The sequence below is a fragment of the Pristis pectinata genome, chromosome 15 (assembly GCF_009764475.1).
Source record: "Pristis pectinata isolate sPriPec2 chromosome 15, sPriPec2.1.pri, whole genome shotgun sequence".
NCBI lineage: Eukaryota > Metazoa > Chordata > Chondrichthyes > Rhinopristiformes > Pristidae > Pristis > Pristis pectinata.
In genome coordinates this window covers 28,014,928-28,040,317 of record NC_067419.1, presented here as the reverse complement: position 1 = coordinate 28,040,317, position 25,390 = coordinate 28,014,928, and the positions used below count along the sequence as shown (strand labels likewise).

The 25,390-nt window shown below is 41.9% G+C and overlaps 1 protein-coding gene across 6 annotated transcripts in view; it reads right to left on the bottom strand.

The window, feature by feature from the left end:
- Nucleotides 1-2,120, bottom strand: part of met (MET proto-oncogene, receptor tyrosine kinase) — a 110,318-nt gene extending 108,198 nt beyond the window's left edge. For 3 of the 6 annotated variants that reach the window (XM_052030343.1, XM_052030342.1, XM_052030347.1), the window contains exon 1: nucleotides 1,604-2,120. The gene's annotated coding sequence lies outside the window, so the exon portion shown is untranslated. The remainder of the gene's footprint in view (nucleotides 1-1,603) is intronic. The other 3 variants (XM_052030346.1, XM_052030345.1, XM_052030344.1) reach the window with 1 other exon arrangement.
- Nucleotides 2,121-25,390: the final 23,270 nt, after the last annotated feature.

The following is a 25,390-nucleotide window of genomic DNA, read 5'->3' as shown; positions in this document are numbered from 1 at the left end:
ACTCTCTTTTAAAAGACTCCCTCTTGCCAGCTGTTGTTTTATCCACAAACATCTGCTCCCAATCTATTTTCACCAGGTCCTCTCTTCTGCTCCTCTTTCTGGTGACGAGGAGGCATACAGGAGTGAGATAGGACACCACTCAACCATCTGACCTAACAACAATGTGTTCAACGACAACAAAGGTGAAGGAAGGTGAGAGCAGGCAAATGAGCACCAGTTCTCATTGAAGGGTCTGCAGTGGAAAGGGTGAGCAGATTCAAGTTCCTGAGTGTCAATATCTCAGAGGATCTAGCTTGGACCCAGCACATGGATGCAATCATGAAGAATGTGTGCCAGCGTCTCTACTTTCTTAGAAGTTTAAGGAGATTCAGCATGTCATCAAAGACACTGACAAACTTCTACAGACTTACAGTGGAAAGCATTCCAACTGGTTGCATCACAGCCTGGAATGGAAACTCCGATGCACAAGAACACACAAGGCTACAGAGAGTGGTGGGACTCAGCCAGTTCCATCACAGATTCAGCTCTCCCCACCATCAAGGTCATCTACAAGAGGCGATGTGTCAGGAAGGCAACATCCATCATTAAGACCCTCACCATCTGGGCCATGCCTTCATCTTGTTGCTGCCATCAGGCAGAAGGTACAAGAGCCTGAAGACCCACACCTCAAGGTTCAACAACACTTCCTCCCCATTGTCATCAGGTTCTTGAACTGGCCTGAAAAACTCCAACACTACCTCAGACTATATTTCTTTTTTTCTCTCCCTCAATTTGCACTAATGTTATTATGTTTATTTTAATGTGCAAGTTATGCATAATTTATGATAATTTAAGTTGATGTTAATTTATGTCTGTAACGTACTGTGCTGCTGCTGCAAAAATCTAATTTTCATTGCATTTATACCCTGGGTATGTATGCCCATGATAATAAAGTTGAATTTGCTATGGAAATCAGCCTTCCCCGAATTCAAGACCTGATAAATATAGATTGGGAGAAAAACCTTATCCATAACTACCTCGAAATTTACAGGATTATGGTCATTGTTCCCGAAGTGTTTCCTCACCGACACTTCCACCGCTTGCCCAGTTTGATTTCCTCAGATAAGGTCGATAACGACCCCTGTATTACGATAGCCAGCTCTATTCCCACGAGATTACACAGTACTACCCAATTTTAATTTAATCTTTAAGGATTAGTTAACGAACAAACTACAGCGATCATCTACCTGCTTTGGGGGAAAACACACTATTTCCATCGTCAATGACTATTCCTGACCAGCAGCGCAAACTGGGCTCCTTTGAATCTGCACAAAATCGTTCACACTTTCTCTGTTCCCCACATAATGTTCACAGAAAGATGAATCATTCTGAACCACGCTGACCACATGATCTAATCCCACAACTGATTCCTCAATTGTAACAGTTGGTGTAAAATCAGAAGACAATTTGTAACGTATACAGTTTGGAGAAGAAAATCAAACACAAAACGCCGTGTGAAGTTTTTGTAACGGCAAAAACTGAACAAAGGGCAAGGAATGATTTCGATGTTTAAAAAAAGCTCAAAGTTAACAGATTGCCCAACCAGTGCACACTGGTCCCATACCTGAACGTGTCCTGAAGTTGGACGCGGCACGATCTGCAAATGTTCCTTAAAAGCCGGGGCAGCGCCTCATGCACTCACTCCAACACATTCTCCGCACTCGTCCTTCGCCGCCGGAGTTTAATCAATAAATCCCTCCGAACAATTGCTCTTGGAACAGTTTCCTCTCCTATCTGATGTTGCAATCTTACCGTTCCTCTCCTTTCCACAGTGCTCCCGGCAGACTTTCGTCAATGTTCCTCCCCACCGTCCGACGCTGGGCGGCCGACCGAAGCCGCCCCCTCCCTCCCTGCTGCAGCCCCACAGGTGCGCAACACCCCACGAGCGAAGACCCCGCTGTCAACACAAAGCAACTGTCCTGCGTGAGACCAGTGCCAGTCCCCGAGCTGCAGGGTGAGTAACCTGCCGTTGCTGACGCAGTTTCCAATAAAATTTGGGCGCTTACGCTCCGCCCCAGGGAGCGTTCATGCAACAAGGTGTGCGTGTCCGCGGTTCAGTACACTGTGCTCAGCGGCGCGGATCCCTGCAGCACCCACATCTTGCAGGTCGACCGAGCACCCGGTACCCCCCCCCCCCCGATTCGGGAGGGCGATCTGCCACCATCCAATCAGATTTGCGGGCTGCATGCTGGTGCTGAAAGGCGGGAACCTCAGTACACAGTGCTGCCTTACTGGACCAAATCCTCACTACAATCAATCCATAAAGGGCCAGATCTTCAGTACACAGTCTGTCCATCAAGAGCCAGGTCCTCAGCACACCGTCTGTCCGTAAAGGGCCAGACTCTCAGTATAATCAGTCCGTAAAGGACCAGATCCTCAGTACACAGTCTGTCCATAAAGGGCCAGATTCTCAGTATAATCAGTCCATAAAGGGCCAGATCCTCAGTGCACAGTCTGTCCATCAAGAGCCAGGTCCTCAGTACACAGTCTGTCCATAAAGGGTCAGATTCTCAGTATAATCAGTCCATAAAGGACCAGATCCTCAGTACACTGTCCATCAAGAGCCAGGTCCTCAGTACACAGTCTGTCCGTAAAGGGCCAGATTCTCAGTAATAATCAGTCCATAAAGGACCAGACCCTCAGTACACAGTCTGTCCATAAGCATTCCCTGGAGCGTAGGAGGCTGAGGGGTGAATTTACGGAGGTATATAAAATGATGAGGGGAGAAGATAAGGTGGATAGTCTTTTTTCCAGGGTAGGGGGTTCAAAAGCTAGAAGACATCGATTTAGGGTGAGGGGAAAAATTTTAAAGGGATCTGAGATGCAACTTTTCTGCACACCTCAGCTTTAAATGACTGGCACTTTATTTTGAACCTGTGTCCCCTAGCTTGTGAATCTCCCATGAGTGTAAACATCTCAATATTCACCTTATCAAGCCTCCTTAGGATTTTATATGTTTGAATAAGGTCATCCTTCATTCTCCTAAACTCCAAGGAATGGAAGCTCATTTTAGGAATTAGCCTGTTGAATCTCCTTTGGACAACCTTCAATACTGCTATATCCTTTTTTCTTTAGGTAAGGGGACCAAAACTGTGCACAGTATCCCAGGTGTAGCCTCACCAACACCCTATGTAACCATACTCAAATCCTTCTTAAATCCTAAACTTCAAATTCTTTGAAATAAAGGCCAAAATGCAATTTTGCCTTAACTACTTGTTGGACCTGCCTGCTAACTTTCTGTGATTCATGCGCTAGAACACCTAGACACCTAGATCCCTCTGAACTTTACTCATTTGCAGTCTCACTCTACTTGCATAACAATCCACTTTTCGATTCCTCTTGCCAAAGTGCATGACGTCACGTTTCCCCACAAGAAACTCCATTTGCCAGGTTTACACCCAATCACTTAAGCGATCTATATCCCATTGCAGAATCACAATGTCCTCATCACAACATGCCTTTCCACCTATTTTCATATCTTTAGCAAACTTGGAAGCCTTACATTTTGATCTCTCCTCCAGGTCATTAGTGTAAACAATAAACAACTGAGGGGCAAGAATTGATCCCTAGGGTACTCTACTAGTTACATCCCTCCAGTCTGAAAAGTTATCATTATAGAGTTGCACACCATATATATGCCGACTATTATGCCTATCTATAATAATCTCACTTGCCTGCATTAATTCCATATTCCTCTATGCCTTGCTCAGTCAAATGTCTGTCCAGATGCCCCCTAAATGTTGTCACCGTTTCTGCCTCCACCACCATCTCTAGCAGCTCATTTCAGATAATAACTATTCTTTGTGTGAAAATTTTGTCCTTCAGATATGCCTTTAAACCTCCTCCTTCTCACCTTAAACCTATGCCCTCTAGTTTTAGACAATGCTACCATGGGAAGCAGACTGGCTATCTATCCTATCTATGCCCCTCATAATTTTTATATACCTCTATCATCTTACCTCTCAGCCTCCTTTGCTCCAAGAAAAACAGACCCAGCTTATCCAAACTCTCCATATAACTCAAGCCCTCCAATCCAGGCAACATCTTTGTGAATCTCTTCTGCACCCTCTCTAACCTATTCAAATCTTTGCTGTAGTGTGGTGACCAGAACTAAACACAATACTGCAAGTTTGGCCTTACCAAAGTTTTGTACAACACTACCATGACGTCCCAACGCTTGTACTCAGTGCCTCGGCTGATGAAGGCAAGCAAGCCATATGCCTTCTTCACCATCCTGTCTACCTGTGTGGCCACTTTTAGGGAACCCTGTACTTGTACCCAAGGTCTTTCTTCAACAACACTTCCCAGGACCCTGCCATTCACAGTGTATGTCCTGCTCTGATTTAATGTTCCAAAATGCACCACTTTACATTTGTCTGAGTCAAATTCCATCTGCCATTCTCTTGCCCACCTTCCCAGTTTTTCTATACCCTGTCCATTATACAACTAATTTTGCTGTCATGTGCAAACTTACTAATCAAGCACCAGCCTCATATGTGGTGCCTCCTCAAATGCCTTTTGGAAATCTAAATACACTATTTCTACAGATTCCCCTCTGTCAACTCTCCCTGTCACATCCTCAAACAAGTTGGGCAAATTTGTCAAACATGATCTACTTTTCATAACATCTTTCCAGCAATAGATGTTAAACAAACTGACCTATATTTGCTCCCCTTCTGTCTTTGCCCCTTTTTGAATAAGGGAGTCATATTGACTGTTTTGCTGTCTTCTCATAGTCTCCCAGAAGTTAGCACGTTTTGAAAATTTTCAACTAATGAATCCACCATCCACAGCCATCTCCTTTAAAACCCCTGAGTGCAGGTCATCGAGCCTGTTGATTTGTTTGGCTTTAGCCCCGTGAGTTTCTCTAATACTTTATTCCTCATAATCGGGATTTTTTAATATATTTATATTTGCAGTGTCCTCCATGGCGAAGACTGATGCAAAAAGTTGATTTAACATATATGCCATTTCTTCAATTCCTAACCAGGATCAAGTCCTCAGTACACAGCCTGTCCTTACTGGACCGGATCCTCAGTATGTAGTCTGTCCTCACTGGACCAGATCCTCTCTAGGATGGACACAATCCATAAATACATTCTAACCTTTCTAGACTACTCCAGCCATATCCAACCCACCTTTACTGGATCGAAACCACAGTAGGCAGTGTGTCCTTACTGGACCAGATCAGCAGTACACAGCCTGACCTGAATGGACCCAGTCCACAGTATACACCTTCATCCTACTGGATCAGGTCAGTGGTATACATTCTGAACTGACTGGACCAGATCTTCACTCTCATGTGACTAGATCATATTCAGTATATACCCTGATTTGACTAGGTCATATCCGCAGTATCTCCTAACCTGACTGGATCCCATCCACAGTTTATAGTTTAGCCTGATTGGATCACGTCTACAATAAACAGTCTGATTTGTTTGGATTACTTATGCAGTGTGCAGCCTTTCCTTATGGACCAAGGCTCACAGTGCACAACCCTGACTTCACTGATCACAGCCTGTCCTTACTGGACCATATATACAGAATCCAATCTGAGATTAATAAATCTGTTCTTCCATTTCACGTTCTGCTTGAAGATGTCTCTGCAAAACAAAATTTTAACTCATAGTGCAAACATTTTAGCCCACCCTTAGGACCAGATGCAGCCAATATCTCACAATATTGTGTATTTAGTTGCCTGCTTTCAAGCACTCCAGGTATTAGACAGACCATGGAGGAAAGTCAATTTGTTGGAGTCAACACTGAGTGACCTACAATGTACAGAAAAGGAAAATGAAATGTTCATGTCAGAATAAACACGGATGCTGTTGTCTAGAGTTCATTATTTAGTAACTCTAGTGTTTGGGAGGAATTGGTCAGTTTTGTCAAGTTCCTATTGCTATGACATGGGTAAAGAGATGAAAGTAATAATGGAAACAATAATCAGTTAAAATTGTTTGATTTATCTGTGGACAATTAGATGTCTGAGTTTACAGAATGACCGTCACAGCAGCCCAGAAAGGGATGGAGGCAGAACATTTAGCACTGGGAGCACCAAACCCATGTGTCATAGAGTCATAGAATCATACAGCACAGAAACAGGCCCTTCAGCCCACCTCATCATTTCAACCATCAAACCCCTTTCTATACTAATCCCATTTACAAGCACTTGCCCCCTAATTTTAGACATCTCTACAATGGAGGAAAAATTCTCACTATCTACCTGATCTATGCTCTTAATAATTTTGTATACCTTAGTCAGGTCCCACCTCAGCCTTCTCCAATCCAAAGAAAACAAACCCAGTCTATCTAGTCTTTGCTCATAATTGGAATGCTCCATCTCAAGCAACGTCCTGATGAATCTACTCTGTACCCTCTCCAGTGCAACTACCTCTTTCCTCCAGTGTGATGACCAGATCTTCACACATTACTCCAGTTGTGGCCTAACCAATGTTTAATAAGGTTGTACCATAACCTCCTTCCTCTTACGTTCTATGCCATGGCTAATGAAGGCAATTCTCCCTTATGCCTTCATCATCACCTTATCTGCCTGTGGTGCTCCCTTATGTTATCCTTGGAGTTGTACTCTGTTCCTATCATTGACTTTAGACTTCCTGGCCTTTAATTACCTGGCTTATCCCCGCTGTGCTTCTTGAATAAAAATAACACAACTCTGAAACTTAGTCAAGACACAGCTCCTCCACATCTGCAATGTAATGGGACAACTTGAAATCAATCTCCATTTTTTTTGTAAAGAAATCAAAGTTTATCAGAAAAGTGCTGGCTTCAGGAAGCTGTTCAGACTGATGATTATCCTTTTGTTTTTAATCATTCATGACATGTGGACATTGCTGGTGATGCCAGCATTTACTATCTATCCCTAACTGCCACAGAGCTAATTAAGAACTAATGACATTTCTGACCCTGGAGTCACCTGGAAGCCAGACCAGGTAAGGATTGCAGAATCAACTTTAAGGATTAACTTGGCATAGGTACAGTGCAGAAATTAAGAGCTGCATCCTAATAACATCATTTCAATGCCTTTCCAACACATCAAGGAGGCTTCCCCACATGACACCAGCAGGAAATTAGATAAGCAATTTTATGCAGTGAGCAAGATGAGCAAGAAGATTCCAAGCATGCTCATCAGAAGTTACAGAACTGGTTTTGGTGAGTGGGATTTTCAGCTTTGTAAGTAATATAACATTTCCACTGAAGTACATAAAATTCATATTGTGCAATTAAACTTATGGTTATAAATTCACAGATATGAAATATAATTTGGACACAGACATCTTATGGGTCATTTTCTTATTTTCATACTTCAGACAGGTAAAATCTATGCAAATGAAGAATCACTGAAGATTGAAATCTCTTGATAATGCTGCATTAGGAGTAAAAATCCGTAATGGAATTCAACCACCCACTCTGAAATACAACACAATAAGAACAATGATATATTCCTGTTTGTAGCTCAGCTGTCCCAAAGAATTGACACAATCACTCAGAGGATCAGCAGAATATGGTAATCACTTTCATTCCCAAAACAAAATCATGTTTCAAGCAGAATAGTTATATTTAGTTTGCATTTATCAGCTAATAGCTATCCGAGCATTTCCCTATCTTCTGCAATGTTTATGGTAATATGAAAGCTCCTGGACTGATTAAAATAGCCATTTAGACCAGCTGCATTCCTTTATTCTAGAATAAAATATGGCAACATTCTCATTGTTACGATAGTGATAATCCAAGATTGCAATCAGTCATTAGAAATAGCCATTAGGGACTGTAATATATTTGCAATCACATTAAAATATAAGCTATAAAGTGATGGTCTCTGTGCTCATCTGTTAGTAAAAGATAGTTCAGTCTTACAAGATACATTAACTACCTTCACTTTGGTAAGTCAAAGTAATACTGCACAATCAAAAAAATTCAGCTACGTAAACCGTGCAAGACTTTCATCAATTATAAAGCATTGGTGTGAACTATGATAATCTGAACTTTTGTGCTCTCAGTTTTTGCCCTGGTTTCTACACACATTCTGATCGCATAACATTTGAGTCCGAAAGCTGCTCTGACTTTTTCCCCCCCACACTTCTTTCATCTACATAAGCATTTTCCATTGCAGATCAAATACTGAGGGCTTTCAGTCACTTTGCCATTGCCTTTTGTCAGTTTTCTGGAGATTACCTACAAAGAGATACAGGGATGGATTTTCCACCAGCAATATGCCAGCTCATCAATGTCAATCCTATAGATATGTGTGAGAAATTCTTCAGGAAACATTCTGCCAGTTTCCTGCTTTTCCTCACTGCTTCTGGTGAACGTTGAATAACCTTGGTAGAATAATGGTGGGTATATTTGAGGAGCACATTAGTGGTGTGGATATGTGGTCTGGTGCTTTCCATATTACTGGGGCTTTGGCTACACTGACTGTAATCTTGATGCTCAACAATCCCATAACCTGAGGACAGAAGGAAAGTACAATGCCTTTCCAGAAAGAGGCAAGTAGCAGCAGAAGCACTTCTCTTGGGCACACCAGTAAAGTTCAGGCCTCTGCTGAATAACTTCCTCCCACCTTTGTTACAAGACCCTCCCTCACCCTTGCTATCCTGTGCCAGCAGGTGGTCTCTGTATACCCAGGCCTCCAACTTCACCTGCCAACCGAAATGAGCCCCAGTTGACTGCTGCCATTGAAAATTTCCATGGGTGATTACAATTCGACCAGCAAAAGTAGGAACAGGCAATTAAAATTATCCAGGTAACTAACCTACCTAAATATAACATAGATCCCAGTTAGGGAGTAGAGAGATGTATCAGATTGTAAATATCAGAGGGTATATATTTAATACCATATGTATTAGAGAGTGCATAATATAAAAACCACTGATATAAGCAAGAACCAGCCTCCAAGCTACTTCAACTGAATTTCTATATTATATCATAAAACCCAAGTTTTTTATTGATTCTTACAAGCAGTGATCAGCATTGAAATCACTAGGTACTTGTGATATTTCATAGCTAAGAAGAGATAAGATAAGATAAGTTAAGATATCTTTATTAGTCACATGAACATCAAAACACACAGTGAAATACATCTTTTTGCGTAGTTTTCTGGGGGCAGCCCGCAAGTGTCGCCACGCTTCCGGCGCCAACATAGCATGCCTACAACTTCCTAACCTGTACGTCTTTGGAATGTGGGAGGAAACCGGAGCACCCGGAGGAAACACACGCAGACACGGGGAGAACGTACAAACTCCTTACAGACAGTGGCCGGATTGAACCCAGGTCGCTGGCACTGTAAAGCGTTACGCTAACCGCTACACTGCTGTGACCATTCTCTATTAGAACAACAGCTGCATACGATTGATCTAGACTGCAGCCACTTGAAATAATCACTCTTGAAAGTAACCATGATATGTTTACACAGCAAGCAGCCAATTGGCACAAGTGGTCCTGGAAAGTAATCACGCCACTTAAACAGACAATATTAGTTCTTCAACATGCCCGTGTGTACCGATATTAGAACAGAGTAATACTGACATGACCATGAGGCAGTCTGGGATGTTTGGTCAAATTTTCAGGTGACATAATGGGCTATGTTGAGACAGATGAGGCTCAGGGCTGTTCAATACCTTCACAGCCCCATCAAAACCCCAAGCCACAGCCCATCAATGAGATCAAGATAAGGGAAAACAATGGATCAAGGTAGTATAGAAAGATGTGGATTATACTAGATGGATGAGAACAGCTATTGATAGGCAGCCGTCTAGGTGTCAATGGACCAGGCATAAGGGTTATTATACATTTTAAAATTAAGGTATTTGACACCATAGAGACATAGATAGCAAGAGGGGCTGTCTGTCTCAAAATTATGTGCAGGACTATTGGGTGGTTTCAGAACAGCTTACCTGACTCCACATAGCCTCACCAAAAATGGTCATGGCCATATCTTCTGGGTAACAATCACCTGTCATGTATTATTATATCTAAAAATTATAACATTCAATGTATTTGGATTCTCAGAGCAACTCTTCCACTTGATCTCCCCTGTATATATGCTTGTGTTAAGATTGATTGAATAAAGGCTTGTTGCATCTACATCTCTGGTCTCTAAGTGCCCTTGAACCACAACATGCCTTGTCTGCAATTTTTAGTGCTTGAAGGAGACAAAAGGGTCTACCAGGAGATCTTTCTTTAAATGATGTGATCTTTCTTTAAGTAATAAGAGCTGTTGTGTTGCTTCCTTTGGATGAAGATAATTGAGGAGACAGTACCTGAAAAAGGCATTGAACATCCTTCATTTTTATGTTTGCTCTGTGAGCAGAAGAAACATTAGCTCCTTTTCCTCACCCTCACCTCAAGCTTCATAAGAGAAGTTCTAGACCATCTGCTCCAGTTCCTCCTCCTCTCCCATAGACCCATTTTGGTCTTAGCTGAATAGTGACTTGTAGCTAAGAACTGGACCTCATGCTATTGAGGCCATGAAGGGTCTGAAGTTTTGTTTGGTACTGAGCTTTTATCGAGCAAGCCTTGCCTGATCAAACCTCACTCTGTTATAAAGGAGATTTGCATTCAGGATTCCCATCTGCTCCTACTGGCTTTCTGTGAAGAGTAAGAATTGGGCCTGATATTTTTTCTCTGGTGGTGAGATAGGTATCCACACTTCTTCCAGACCTTCTGTGTAATGTATCCATTCCAACCTATTTTCATTGGAGTAGTGAATATTTTTTAACTGAATGGAAAATTATATGGTACAGAAGGGAAGTGATTAATACATAAAGAATTGAACTAGTGTTTGATGTTGCTGTAGACATTAGTTTGTGTGATCACAGGAGCTGCCACAATCTGAGATCACAATTTTATGCACTTAAATCCTTTTAACAGTTTTTTTTTAATTTTGAAGAATGCTTGGTCAAAGTAGCAAGATAATAAGAGTGTTGTGCACCAGGACATGAACAACCAAATTGCCTTGGATACAGTTTGAGTTATTGTCCTTGCTTTAAAACCTCCTCCTGTTCTCCCACATCTCTCTACTGCTGTAATATCCTTCAACCTCTGATATATCCACTTTGAGATCGAGCTACTGGTGTATCCCTGAATTTAATTATCCACTATTGGTGGCTGTTCCTTCAGCTGCCAAGGCCTTAAGTTCTGGAAGTCCCATCAAAACCACCCTGACTCTCTACCTTTCTTTTCTCCTACCTCTTCGATCAAGTCTTTAGTCATCTGTCCTTGTACCTCCTCATGTGCCTGTTGTGACTTTTCCATTAGATGAAGGTAAATCCTGAGGCCGGCTTTAGGCGGTTCTTGCTGAATTTAGCCATGATTCTACCAAGAGGGCAAATGGAAGGGAGGTTGTTTTTTGTTATTATATATCTCATAGAAACAATGAATGAAATAGGATGAACAGTTTCTTTCACAGTTTTAGGATGTCATCAATCATTTCATAGCCTTTGAGCATAAAGTGTTTGATCATATCCTGAAGTATAAGCACTGTGGCAGCCAACTTGGACACAGTAAGCTCCTACAAAACAGCAATGTGATAATGGCTAGATAACCCTTTAATTTTTTTTTGATGCTGAGGGACAAATATCAATGAGGACACTACAGTTAACTCCATGGCTCTTAATCAAATGGTTGCATCTTGGGGCCTTTTATGTTGACCTGACAATGCCTCATCTAAAAGAGAGGACTGGAGTATTAGCACAGATTTTGATGCTCAAGCTAATAGCATGAGTCTTGAATCCAGAGCCTTCTGGTGAAAGGCAAGAGGGTCAACTGCTAGGGTGCAGATGAATTGAGGAGTGGTAGCAGGAAGGACTTGAGATCAGGGAACCTGTCAACCCAGCTGATAGGGTCGTATATTCAACCAGACATCCTGCATGCTTTATTTCACTAGAGGCAGTCAAGTTGAAATATCCTCCTAAGATTTTTGTCCTCTTTCTCATATCACTGACCGCCAACAGCAGTCTGTCGTTCAGACTCAGATCCTATTCTTCCTTTTTAGGCATCACAAAATGAATAAAAACAGAAACCACCGGCAGTGCATACATCTGTATCTAAAAAGTGAAAGCTGCACAGGGTCATACAGCATGGAAACAAGCCATTTGGCCCGCCATGTCCCTGCCAACCAGTGGGCACCCATTTGTATTTTCGTCTATCGCACTGGCACTCTGAAAACAAAGTGATTTAGGAAGAAAGAAAATAGAAAAAAAGCAGCCTGAAAGAGGCACCCGATGTGTTTTCCAAGCAGGCCTTGAAGTGAGAGGTCAGTACTGACATTCAGAACAGGTAAGAACCTTGTTCTGATGTTCCTACACCCAGGCTAAAGAGCCATACAGCTAAATCCTGTGCAGTTACACTAGTTTAAAACAGGTGTGAAATTAATCTCAGAACTTTAGGCACAGCACAAAATAGTCAGTTGTCTGGTGTCTCTTCCCTCATTATTGAATACTTCAGGTTTTGTTAACCACACTAAGACACGATCTGTATTTACTGTTTCCTTAAATACATTCTTGTGGCATCAGTTCAGTCACATTAAAAACAGATTACATGCTGTGCCTAACATGCATAAACCAGAGGGAGATAACTTAGAAATTCTAACTTTTGTATCTGAATTAATATATGGTGTGAATTCAAACAAGTTTCATCTGTTTAAACCCATTTGTACATTATGGTGCTTAGTAATGAGATTTGCAGCAACTTGGAAGTCAGTGTAACAAGTTGTTATAAAATAGCTGTTAATTTATTATTAGCTAGCTTTGCATTTAACATATTCACCAATTTTACGATCCCAACTTAATATTCCTTCTCTGAATGTAGAATAAAACAATTGCTTCTTCTATATTAAAATTTTACATTAAGCAAAGTCACTGAGCAGCACCTTGTGTGTAAGCCTTTTAATAATTGCTTCAGAAAACTGAGTGAGGACTGACAGCCATAACGCTCACACCGAACAGCTTCAGGCAACAGAACTGCACAAAAAATGAACAAAGAATCATGAAGTTACACTCCCCACTCTCCCACCCTCAGTCCTAAAAGATTTGAGCTAAATTTTCCCCTATTTCCCAGAACAAAGAGGAATTAAAACAATGTCGGCCCATGCACAGCTGCCACGTACATTAGTGTTCAAATACATTTGACTGATCTCTCAGTCTCTCCCTATTGAACTGAGATGTCAAACTGACAAGTAGCCAGATTCAATACCTAATCAGAAAAATACTGGGGAATGTTTTGTGAGATAGACTGATGTCAATATCTTTAAAATTAATAAATAATAGCATATTAATACAACTTTGTTTTATTGTAGCAAAGTACTTCTGTACCATCTCATTATATGTATTGAAGTGTACCCAGTCACATTGGGCCATTTGTTTAAAGGTATATTTTGGTTCTATTGCTTGAACTCAAAGTTTGCTTTTCTTTTTGCTTTGATTTTGGTGAGGGCATTCACATTGGCGCCTCTGATTCCCGAGAGACTAGTTAATGTGATGATGTTGTGATGTTACACTGCCTGTGCTAAGAAACATTTTGGGTAATTTTGCAGCAATTAAACATATTTTTCATATTATTATGTCCAGGAGGGGCAACTGATCAGGGAGAAGCCTAATGTATTTAAAAAGTTTTCCATGTCTAGCTTTGCCTTTTGAGACCTAAATTAAGAAGACGTCATTTATATTGTGATCTGAGAGCTGTAATTCAGATCCAAATCCATCAGATGCTGGCGTCTGGAGATTGAATTGATCAGCAACTGACCCTATATAACACCAACTTCAACAGTATTAACCCTCTAAATGCTGCCGTAACAAGAAAAGAATGAATCAACAGCAAAATGTATCAGAGACAAAAATGCTTTGTTCTTTTCCACAGTAACCACGAATACTTTATTAGAGAAACAAAGGACTGCAGATACTGGAATATCTAGATGAAAAACACTGTGATGCTGGAGGAACTCAGCAGGCCAGGCAGCATCCATGCAGAAAAGCAGGTAGTCAATGTTTTGGATCAGGACCTTCTTCAGGACTTATGAGGAGCTCTGGGTTCTGATGTCATTCTGCTAAGATTTAGATGATTTTGTTTTTTCTGCAGACAATAGAGATTTGTCACCAGGATTGAGGAGCAAAAAACTTAGTTATGAAACAAAATTTCCAGTGGCTTTACCCGCTTGAAGAACAAGTTATATTGGAGAGGACAGTTTGTCGATGGAGGGATGCATCACTTTGATGAGCCTCAACTTCAGTAATGTCAAGAGTAAGTGTTTCCCTGGATGTCAGGATCCAGGAGGCTCAAATCATGTTGGTCAGGGGCAAGGGCAAGGGTTGGGAGTGAGGGAATGAAGGTCACACAGAGGCAACTGAGATCATCCAATAAAATGAAAAACACAAGGTTATGGACACAAACGTGTTTGCACCATCATGATAAGGATGCTTCAAAAATGGCCAAATTTAAATTTCTATGCATGTCCCTGGTGTTGGGTGGGTAAACAGGTTGGAATGGTTGGATTAATTCAACTCACTTGTCTATTTTTTGCCTATATCTCGTCAATGGGCAGTTGGAGGTCAGGTACAATCTATAAATCCAGTGCACAAGTGAATCACAAACCACCATAATGTGGGTGGCCTTAATCTAGTGTGCTTTGCATGTTGAATCACAGAAATATGAGGCAGAAGTCCGAAACTACTTCTTCCACTTCATTAAAGTATCAAAGTTGGGTAAAATATTTAAACCTAATTTACATCTTCTACTCAATATAATTTATTGTTATTGAAAGTTAAACTTTCCCCTAGTTGGTGGTCTGGTGGAGGTGTCGACACTGAAGAATCCGAAGCTTAGCACTTTCTCTCAAGCAAATTTAAATGTTGAACTGACCAGACATTCTAGTATCAGAATAAAGGGCCACAGGTTTACAATGGAGAAGAGAAGGAACTTTTTCTTCCAGAGGGGCTTGAATCTTTGCAATTCTCTATTTTAGAGAGCTGAGTCATTGAATACATTTAAGGATGAGATGGATGTTTTGGACCGTAAGATGAAGGTGGGCTACGGAGAGCAGGCAGAAAAGTGTTGAAGTTAAGGTCTGATCAGTCATCATCTGATGACATAATGGAGCAAGTTCAAGGGACTAGATGCCTTGCCTTGCTGCTATTCTTTATGTTCTCATCCTTTTAAATAATTAATGAACTCTGATCATTAGGGTAATTGGCCTGGAATTACCAGGTTTGTGCTTTTCACAACATTTGACACCCTCTAATCTCCAGTTACAAATATGTTTATGGGATAGAAAAATATCAATCAAGGCATCACTAATTTCATGTGGATTCTAGGATTTGTTCTGCCTAAATCATAAACTTAGTGGATAAGTTGAACAGAACTTTTCTCAGGCCCTGAGCTTATTGGAAAATTGGCATTGCATTGCTTGTGATTTTCCATCTATAGATGTTAGATGATACCAAATCATGGTCAGAGCAGCTGTAATATCTCTGTGAATTATTGACAAGAGTTAAGGTCTTGCCACAACATCAGAACGTTCCACCTGTGCTCTCACCAGCCTCTTCATTATACAAGAACATTTAGCTTTAATTTGTCTTATAATGGCAGCCAGGTTCTGTGAAGCTAAAATGGTTCATAGCTTACAGATCTCAGGAAGAAGAAAAGATTGCTGGGGATTTGAGAGAGAGTGAAAGAAGGATCACACTCCAAGCTCTCACTTGTATTTTAACCAGAAGTGTGAGAGACATGTTGGCAGGGCAACCCCAATGTTGGTGGATTTGCATGAGGATAAATCCAAAGAACTACATGGGAATGAAAAACACTATGATGCTGGAGGAACTCAGTGGGCCAGGCAGCATCTGTGATTACATGGGAATGTTAGTTGAAGTTGAAACTCAGGAGAATCAAGGGAAATTATTTACAAGGCTAGATTACTGGATGGACAGCTGGAGATAGGGAGTGGACATAATAGGCAGGTATTCATGTGGATAATGTGGTCATAGGTCATAGATCCTGTAAGAATTTGTGTTGGAACTACTACTATTTACCATCTTTATAAATTGTTTGGACAGTAGAATAGAGAGCTATGTATCCAAATGAATTTTGCCAATAACCTGAATTTTAACACCTGCGTTTATCTACTTTGGACCTAAAAAGATGGTGAAAGCAAGAAGAAGTTGAGGTCTAGTGGATGCAAAGGGTTAATGTTATGCCACAGCTGTATAAAGTCCTGGTTAGACCACAGCTGGAGCACTGTGAGCATTTCTAAGCACCACATCTTAGACATCTTAGGAAAGATTTGGAGGGAAATCTTGGAAGGAATATAGCTGGAATGATACCTGGACTCTGAGGTTTAAATTACAAGGAGTATTTACATAAAACATGACTTGTGTTTCCTCGAATTCAATATGTTAATTTGAATGATGTTTTCAAGCTATTAGGATGAACTGATAGGGTAGTCAGGGAAAACTGTTTAAACTGGTTGGGTACACAAGGGACAGCCGAGGAATCAGAACCAGGTCTTTAAGGAATAAAGTAAGGAAGTGGTAGAAATCTGGACCCCGATATTGCAAATGGGCATTTGAGACCAGGTCCATTGTGAGTTTTCTTCTTACACCTCCTCCCTCACCACCATCCAGGGACCTAAACAGGTGAGGCAAAGTTTCATGTGCACCTCCTCCAACCTCGTCTACTGCATTTGGTGCTCTCGCTGTGGCCTCCTCTACATCGATGAGACCAAGTGCACACTGGGCGACCGTTTTGCAGAGTACTTACACCCGGTCTGCAATGGCCATCCCGAGCTCCCAGTTGCATGTCATTCCTATTCCCATTCCCATTCCCATTCCCATTCCCATTCCCACACTGACCTGTCCATCTTCAGCCTTCTCCATTGCCAGGGTGAGGCCCAATGCAAACTAGAGGAACAACACCTCATATTCCACCTGGGTAGTCTACAACCCTATGGCATGAACATTGAATTTCCCAATTTCAGCTCACTCTCCCCTCCGTGGGTTCTTTCCACCTCCCCCCACCCCCTTTCACCCCTCTCTCTCTCCTTCCAATTCTCCTCCGGTCCTCCCATTATTGTCCCCTTTCACCTAAACCACTCCCCAGCACCCCATCACCCATCTTCATTCCCCTGCCACTCACAGTTCACCCACTGGCTCCCAGCAACACCCCCCCCCCCATTTCTGGTTCTGGTTCCATCTGCCTTTCACCTCTCTCCTAATGGTCCCCATTATCACCTCCTTTACCTATCAGAGTCTAGCCCTGGTGGCCCTTTGTGTTCCTCCCTCCAGCAGCTGCCTACAACCTTTACACATCCCTCTCCACACCTCACTCCATGTGTCTCTCAATTTCTTTATCTCTTTTCTTTGTCTGCTTCCATCCATCACTCACCCTCCACTGTCTCCCAATTCCACCCCTGCTCCCCTCCCCTACCTGCCTGTCATCTTACACCCCTCCTCAGTCCACCAATCACCCGGACTCCTGTCTCACTACTCTCCCTCTCCTCTATACTGGCCATCTTGCTTCTTCACCCTCAGTGCTGATGCAGGGTTTCGACTCGAAACATTGACAATTCCTTTCCTCCCACAGAGGCTGCTTGACCCGCTGAGTTCCTCCAGCAGATTGTTTGTGCTCCAGGTTCCAACAGTTGCAGTCTCTTGTGTCTCAGTTGTGAATTTTAATTCTGAGATTGATAGATTTTTGTTAACTTCAGAAATCATGGGATATGCAGAAAAATTGGGAATAGGAATTTGGACATGGAGCACCCATGATCTTATGGAGTAGCAGATCAGTTTAAAGGAGCTAAATGCCCTCTTCCTGTTCCTACACTTATTTCTTTCTAAACCAACTTAGGAGAAGGAAAGAAAATCAGTTTATAGGTCTACATTGCAGAAGAAGGAAGAGTTTTAGATTTAGTAATTCTACCAGTCCATAAATGAGTCACAAACCACAAGCAGCTTTCTTGTAGCCTCATCTTCCAAGCTGACCCCTATTTTTTCTGTAACCATGTGGAAAGGATTAAAAATCTGTAAGTATTATTGAAAGCTGAGGAGGTAGTCAGGAGCTGGCAAATACTTCAGGAAGACTGTGTGGGGAGCATGCGACATCATGTCATGGTGACTATATGTGGCCTGCATTGGTATGTTCAATAATCGTTGCTGATTGCTTGGGTTTAATGAATAACCTGACTGGAATTTGTTGTCATGATACTTGAGCCAAAATGCTCTTACAGTTCCAGAATTTCAATGGCTGATTACCTTTCAGCAGCAGAATTTCTATCATTTATCTCTCTGGATATTGAATTTTTTTGTTTCTGCAAAACAATGGTTCGGATTGTACCTACCTCTAGCCGAAGTTTCTGTGGGGAACTTCTGGTAATTCTCCTCCTCCTCCTGATAGGTCAGATGAATACGCGGCTGAAGGGATGGTGCAGGAGGACTTGTCTTCCATTGTGTCTTTTGGTTTTTTTTGCACGAATGTCTTGTTTTTGCACAGTCTTTTTTCACAGTATGGTATAATTTTTAAGTATAATTTATATTCTGTGTTTTGTCTGTACCTAACGTGCCTCTGATGCTACTGCAAACAAGTTTTTCATTATACTGTGCTTCACTCTACTTGTGCACATGACAAAAAACTAGACTTAACTTGACATGGATGGGCTTTAAATTCCTGGACCATTGGCAGGATCTGTCCAAATGGGATGGGGTGCACCACAACCAGGGTGGGACCAACATTATTGCTGGGAAGTTTGCTAACACTATTGAGGAAGGATTAAACTGAGTTGGCAGGGGGAAGGGGGGGAGAGGTCAGTGTAGTTGTTCAAATGGAGAGGTACAATCACTTAAAGAAGAAATAGTAAGTCCAGTAGGCAGAACATGCAAGTAAATGTACTTCAAGGGAATTCAAAGCTAAATTGCATCTCTTTTAATGCAAGGAGTATAACTGGTAAAGTAAAAGAACTCAAAGCTTTAATCAAAATGGAGGTCTGTGATACTGTTGCCATCACTGAGACATGGTTGAAGGATTGGCAGGACTGGTAACTCCCAGAGTATAGAATTTTCAGCTGAGACAGAAGGGGAAGTAAAAGGGGAGGTGGTATTGCGTTGTTAGTCAAAGATTGCATTACTTCAGTATTAGAATCATAGAGTTATACAGCACAGACGCTGGTCCTTTGGCCCAATTCATCTATGTGATCAAGGTGCCTTCCTGAGCCCATTTGGCCCATGTCCTTCTAAACCTTTCCTATCCATGATCCTGTCCAAATGTCTCTTAAACCAGGGAGGATACCCTAGGAAGCTCCTAAAATGGGTCAAGATTAGAAACAAAAAGGGTGTTGTCACGTTACTGGGGGTATACTACAGACCTCCCAACAGTCAACAGGAGATAGAGGAACAGAAATGTACGTAGATATCAGAGAGGTGCAATAAAAATAAGCTTATCGTACTGAAGGATTTCAATTTCCCCAATAATTACTGGGATCACATTTTTAGAGGTGTTTCCAAGAGAGCTTTTTGATGCAGTAAATAGGTAGATCAATGAGGGACTGAGCACTACTGGACCTTATCTTGGAGAATGTCAATGAGAGAGCATTTTGGAGATGGTGACTATAACTCCATGTATGTTAAAACCGTGATGGAAAAGGATAGGGATGGACCATTAATTAAGGTCTTGAAATGGAGTAACACCAATTTCATTAACATAAGGAAGGACCTGGCAAAGGTAGATAGGGAGCATCTACTTGCAGGTAAGTTTACATCTGCACATTCAAAGGAGAAACAACTAGAGTTCAAGGTCAACATGTTCCTGCAAAGGTAAAAGCCAGGGAAAACAAATATAGGAACCGTGGATGATGAGGGATATTGAGTGTTGAATAAATAGAAAAAAGGAAGCATATGCTGGTTATGGGGAACTAATGACAGGGGACACAAGAGACTGCAGATGGTGGAATCTTGAGCAACAAACAATCTGCTGGAGGAACTCAGCAGGTTGAGCAGCAGATGGTATTCACCTCTACCCATGCCACAGAAGTGCATTTGTGAATCAGATACCAACTTGGATCCTTTGTTTCCAATGAACACATACTGGAGATGTGGAAAAATGTTAAGGGGGTTTCCTCCGGGTGCTCCGGTTTCCTCCTACATTCCAAAGATGTACGGGTTAGGAAGTTGTGGGCATGCTATTGTTGGTGCCGGAAGCGTGGCAACACTTGCGGGCTGCCCCCAGAACACTCTACACAAAAGATGCATTTCACTATGTGTTTCAATGTACATGTGACTAATAAGGATACCTTATCTTTGGTAGAAAAAAATAGAAAAGCAGTGTATTTTCTAAATGTCAAGAGATTGGATACTGTATATTGGTGTCCAAAATGATCTGGGTGTCGTTACACACAAATCACTGAAAACTAACATGCAAGTACAGCAATCAATTTGGAAGGCAAAATGTGCTTCTGTAATAATCAATTGCCATCTCAATGCACCTTTGAATTAATCTAGGCAATACTGTTTGAATTATGTTGATTGAACCCAGCAGTGGTAAGAATACTCGAGAAACTTAAAAATGAGACTTAAGCCAATAAAGTTTAACATAAGGATAGAAAAATGCTATTGTATAGTATGTTTCATAATCCAAGGATTATTCAAACACATTCTGAAGAATAAATGCAATATTAAAGTGTCGATGTTTTTATAAAATGTAGGAAAAAATGAAACTAATAGCTTACAAAATTAATATGGACTTCCAAATGTACAAAGTCACTTTTCAAAACAATCCTTTTGATAGAAAATAAAGTTATATTTTCAAAATGCCTTGCAGTGTTAGTTTAGTCAATTAATTATCTTGAAATTATAAGTACTCTTGTTTGTAACCAAAGGTATTCAAGCAATTTACACAAAAGATTGTAGCTTAGCCTGGGGAAGTTATTCCTCTGAGCCACAGATGCACGATCATAATGAGGAAAAATGTTAAGTCATCTGCTTTGATAGAAAAAGTAGAAAAGCAATGTATTTTCTAAATGATGAGAGATAAGTGCTGTTGGTTGTCTAAGTGTGGGCTTTGGTGAATATTGGGCCTTTTTTTTTGCAGCTTGAGCAGCGGACAGGAAGAGTTAGCAGCTTTTCTAAAAAAAAAGTAGTTTTTTTTAAACAACTTTTTAAAAAGTTATTTCTGATTGGCTATGGGTGTGGTAACTCAGCTAACAAAAGGAAGGTAGGGTTTAGTGGAGCAGCTGTTTTGAGAGGAGCTTCTGTCTAGTCAAAGTGTTGCTGTTTGTCTAAGAGTGGGCTTTGGTGAGGAGGGCAAGCAATACTAGGGTAAGGTTTTACTGCTACTTCCTAAGCTAGTTGGAACTTATTCCTCAAAGCTTTTAGACATAGCAAGCAAGTTCAGGCTTGTGTCATGCTCCTCCTGTGCAATGTGGGAACTTGGAGGCTGCCAGAGTCCCTGATGACTGTGTACAGGAAGTGTCCAGCTATGGTTCCTGACAGACTGCATGATGGCACTAGGGCTGTGTGTGGATTCAATTTGAGCATTAGTGATGCTGAGAGTGTTGTGGATAACCTGTTTAGTGAGTTGGTCACACTGCAGTTTAAAGGTCTAAGGAAAGATAGGGAATGGGTGACCAACAGGCAGAGCAGTAGCAGGAGAGCCAGAAGGGGACGTGAGAAGGCCTTGGCGGGCAGGATTAAGGAAAACCCCAAGGTGTTCTACAAGTATGTGAAGAGTAAGAGGATGAGTTCTGAAAGGATAGGGCCTATCAAGTGCAGCAGTGGGAAAGTGTGTATGGATCTGGAAGAAATAGCGGAGGTACTTAATGAATACTTTACGTCAGTATTCACCATGGAAAAAGATCTGGGGGATTGTAGTGGGGACTTGCAGTGGCCTGAAAGGCTTGAGCATGTAGATATTAGAAAAGAGGTGGTGCTGAAACCTTTGGAAAGCATCAAGTTAGATAAGTCGCTGGGACCAGATTAGATGTACCCCAGGTTGCTGTGGGAGGCGAGGGAGGAGATTGCGGAGCCTCTGATGACGATTTTTGCGTAGTTGATGGAGACAGGAGAGGTTCCGGAAGATTGGAGGGTTGCGGATGTTGTTCCCGTATTTGAGAAGGGGAGTAGGGATAGCCCAGGGAATTATAGGCCAGTGAGTCTTACCTCAGTGGTTGGTAAGCTGATGGAGAAGATCCTGAGAGGCAGGATTTATGAACATTTGGAGAGGTATAATATGATTAGGAATAGTCATCATGGCTTTATCAAGGGCAGGTCCTGTCTTACGAGCCTGATTGAATTTTTTGAGGATGTGACTAAGCACATCAATAAAGGGAGAGCAGTAGATGTAGTGTATATGGATTTCAGCAAGGCATTTAATAAGGTACCCCATGCGAGGCTTATGGAGAAGGTGAGGAGACATGGGATCCAAGGGGACATTGCAATGTGGATCCAGAACTGGCTGGCCCACAGAAGGCAAAGAGTGGTTGTTGAAAAGTTGTATTCTGAGTGGAGGTTGGTGACCAGTGGTGTACCTCAGGGATCTGTACTGGGATCCTTACTCTTTGTGATTTTTATAAACCTCCTGGATGAGGAAGTAGAGGGGTGGGTTAATAAGTTTGCGGATGATATGAAGGTTGGGTGTGTTGTGGATAGTTTGGAGGGCTGTCAGAGGTTACAGAAGGACATAGATAGGATGCAGAGTTGGGCTGAGAAGTGACAGATGCAGTTCAACCCAGATGAGTGTGAAGTGGTTCATTTTGGTAGGTCAAATATGTTGGCGGAATATAGTATTAATGGTAGGACTCTTGGCAGTGTGGAGGTCCTTGGGGTCTGAGTCCATAGGATGCTCAAAGCGGATGCGCAGGTTGACTCTGTGGTTAAGAAGGCATATAGAGTATTGTCCTTCATCAATCGGGGAACTGAATTCAGGAGCTGAGAGGTATTGTTGCAGCTATATAGGTCCCTGGTCAGACCCCACTTGGAGTATTGTGCTCAGTTCTGGTCGCCTCTCTACAGGAAAGATGTGGAAGCCATAGGGTGCAGAGGAGATTTACAAGGATGCTGCCTGGAATGCGGAGCATGCCTTATGAAAGCAGGTTGCGGGAAGCTGGCCTTTCATCCTTGGAGAGATGGAGTGTGAGGGGGGACCTGATAGAGGTGTATAAGATGATGAGAGGTATTGATAGGGTAGACAGTCAGAGGCTTTTCCCCAGGGCTGAATTGGTGGCCACAAGAGGACATAGGTTTAAGGTGCTGGGGAGTAGATATAGAGAAAATGTCAGGGGTAAGTTTTTATTCAGAGTGGTGAGTGCGTGGAATGGGCTTCCGGAAACGGTGGTGGAGGTGGATATGATAGGGTCTTTCAAGAGACTGTTAGATAGGTATATGGAGCTGAGAAAAATAGAGGGCTATGGGTAAGCCTAGAAATTTCTAGGGTAGGGACATGTTCGGCACAGCTTTGTGGGCTGAAGGGCCTGAATTATGCCGTAATTTTTCTGTGTTCTATGAAGGTAGTGCAGGAGTCACCTGTGGTCATTTCCCTCCAAAACACATACTACTTTGGATACTATTGGGGGAGATGGCTCATCAGGGGAAGGCACCAGTAGCCAAGATCATGGCACCGTGAGTGGCTCTGCTGCACAGGAGGGCAGGAAAAAGAGTGGCGGAGTTATAATGGTAAGGGGAATATACTGGGCTTCTGTGACTACAAATGGGACTCCTGGTTGGTGTTGCCTCCTGGGTGCAAAGGTCAGGGATGTCTTGGAGTGGCTGCAGGGCATCCTGAATAGGGAGGATGAACAGCCAGTTGTTGTGGTGCATGTAGGTACCAACGATATAGGAAAAAAGTGCGATGAGGTCTTACAAGCCTAATTTAGGGAGCTTGGCGATAAATTAAAATGTAGAACCTCAAAAGTAGTAATCTCAGGATTGCTACCTGTGCCATATGCTCGTCAGAGTAGGAATAGCAGAATAGTTAGGATGAATATGTGGCTTGAGCAGTGTTGAGAGGGAGGGTTTCAGATTCCTGGGGTAGATGGGACCAGTACAAACTGGCCAGTCTACACCTGGGCAGGACCTGGATCAATCTCCTAGGGGATCATTTGCTAGTGTTGTTGGGGAGTGTTTAAGCTAAAATGGCTGGGGGATGGGAATCCATGCAGAAAGACAGAAGGAAACAATGTAGAGACCAAAGCAAAAGTTAGAAAAGAGAAAAGTAAGAGCAGAATACAGAAAAGTCAAATGCAAAAGAGACAAAGATTACTAGATTTTAAAAGGGCAATGAGTGTAAGGGCACTTTATCTGAATGCCTGTAGTATTCAAAAGTTGTGGTGCAAATCAGTACAAAGTGGTATGATTTAGTGACTGTTGCAGGTTGGAGATGATTGGGAATTAAATATCGAGGGTATCAGGTAATACGCACGGATAGGGAGGTGGGGTAGTGCTCTTAATTAAGGATGAGATCAGGATGATAGTGAGACTATATAAGATTAAATCTTATAAGATTTAAATCAGAATGTTGAATCCATCTGGGTAGGGATTAGGAATAGTAAAGAGGAAAAAACTATCACTGGCAGGAGTTGTCTATAGGCCCCCAAATAATATCACAGTGACACAGGCAACAAAGAAATATGATGAATGCAAGAATGGAACAGCAGCTGTCATGGGGGACTTCAACTTGCACATAGATTGGGTGAATTAGGTTGGTCGAGGTGATCTTGAGGAGGACTTCATGGAATGCATCCATGATAGCTTTCTTGAACAGCATGTTACTGAACCTACAAGGAAATGTGTTTTCTTGGATCTGGTCCTGTGCAATGAGATGGGTAAAATTAATGATCTTGTAGTTGGGATCCTCTTAGAAAGTGATCACAGTATGATTGAATTTCTCATACAAATGGAGGGTGCAATAGTTCAATCTAAAACCAGTGTATTATGTCTAAATAAGGGAGATGACAAAGCAATGAGGGAGGAGTTGGCTTGTGTAGACTGGGAACATGGGCTACATGGTGGGACAGTTGAGGAACAATGGAAGACTTTCAAAGAGATTTTTCAGTGCTCAACAAAAATATATTCCAGTTCAGAGCAAGGACAGTAATGGTGGAGGGAGCCAGCCTTGGATAACTAAAGAAATAAAGGAAGGCATCAAACTAAAAGCTCATGCATGCAAAGTCACTAAGAGTCATGGGGAAACTGGAAGATTAGGAAAACTTTTAAAAAGCAACAAAGAACCACTAAGCAAGCAATAAAGAAAAGGAAGATATTATGGAAGTAAGGTAGAACAAAATATAAAACCAGATGGTAAGTTTTTATAATTACAGTATATGAAGTAGAAAAGGGTGGATAAAGTGAACGTAGGTCCCATG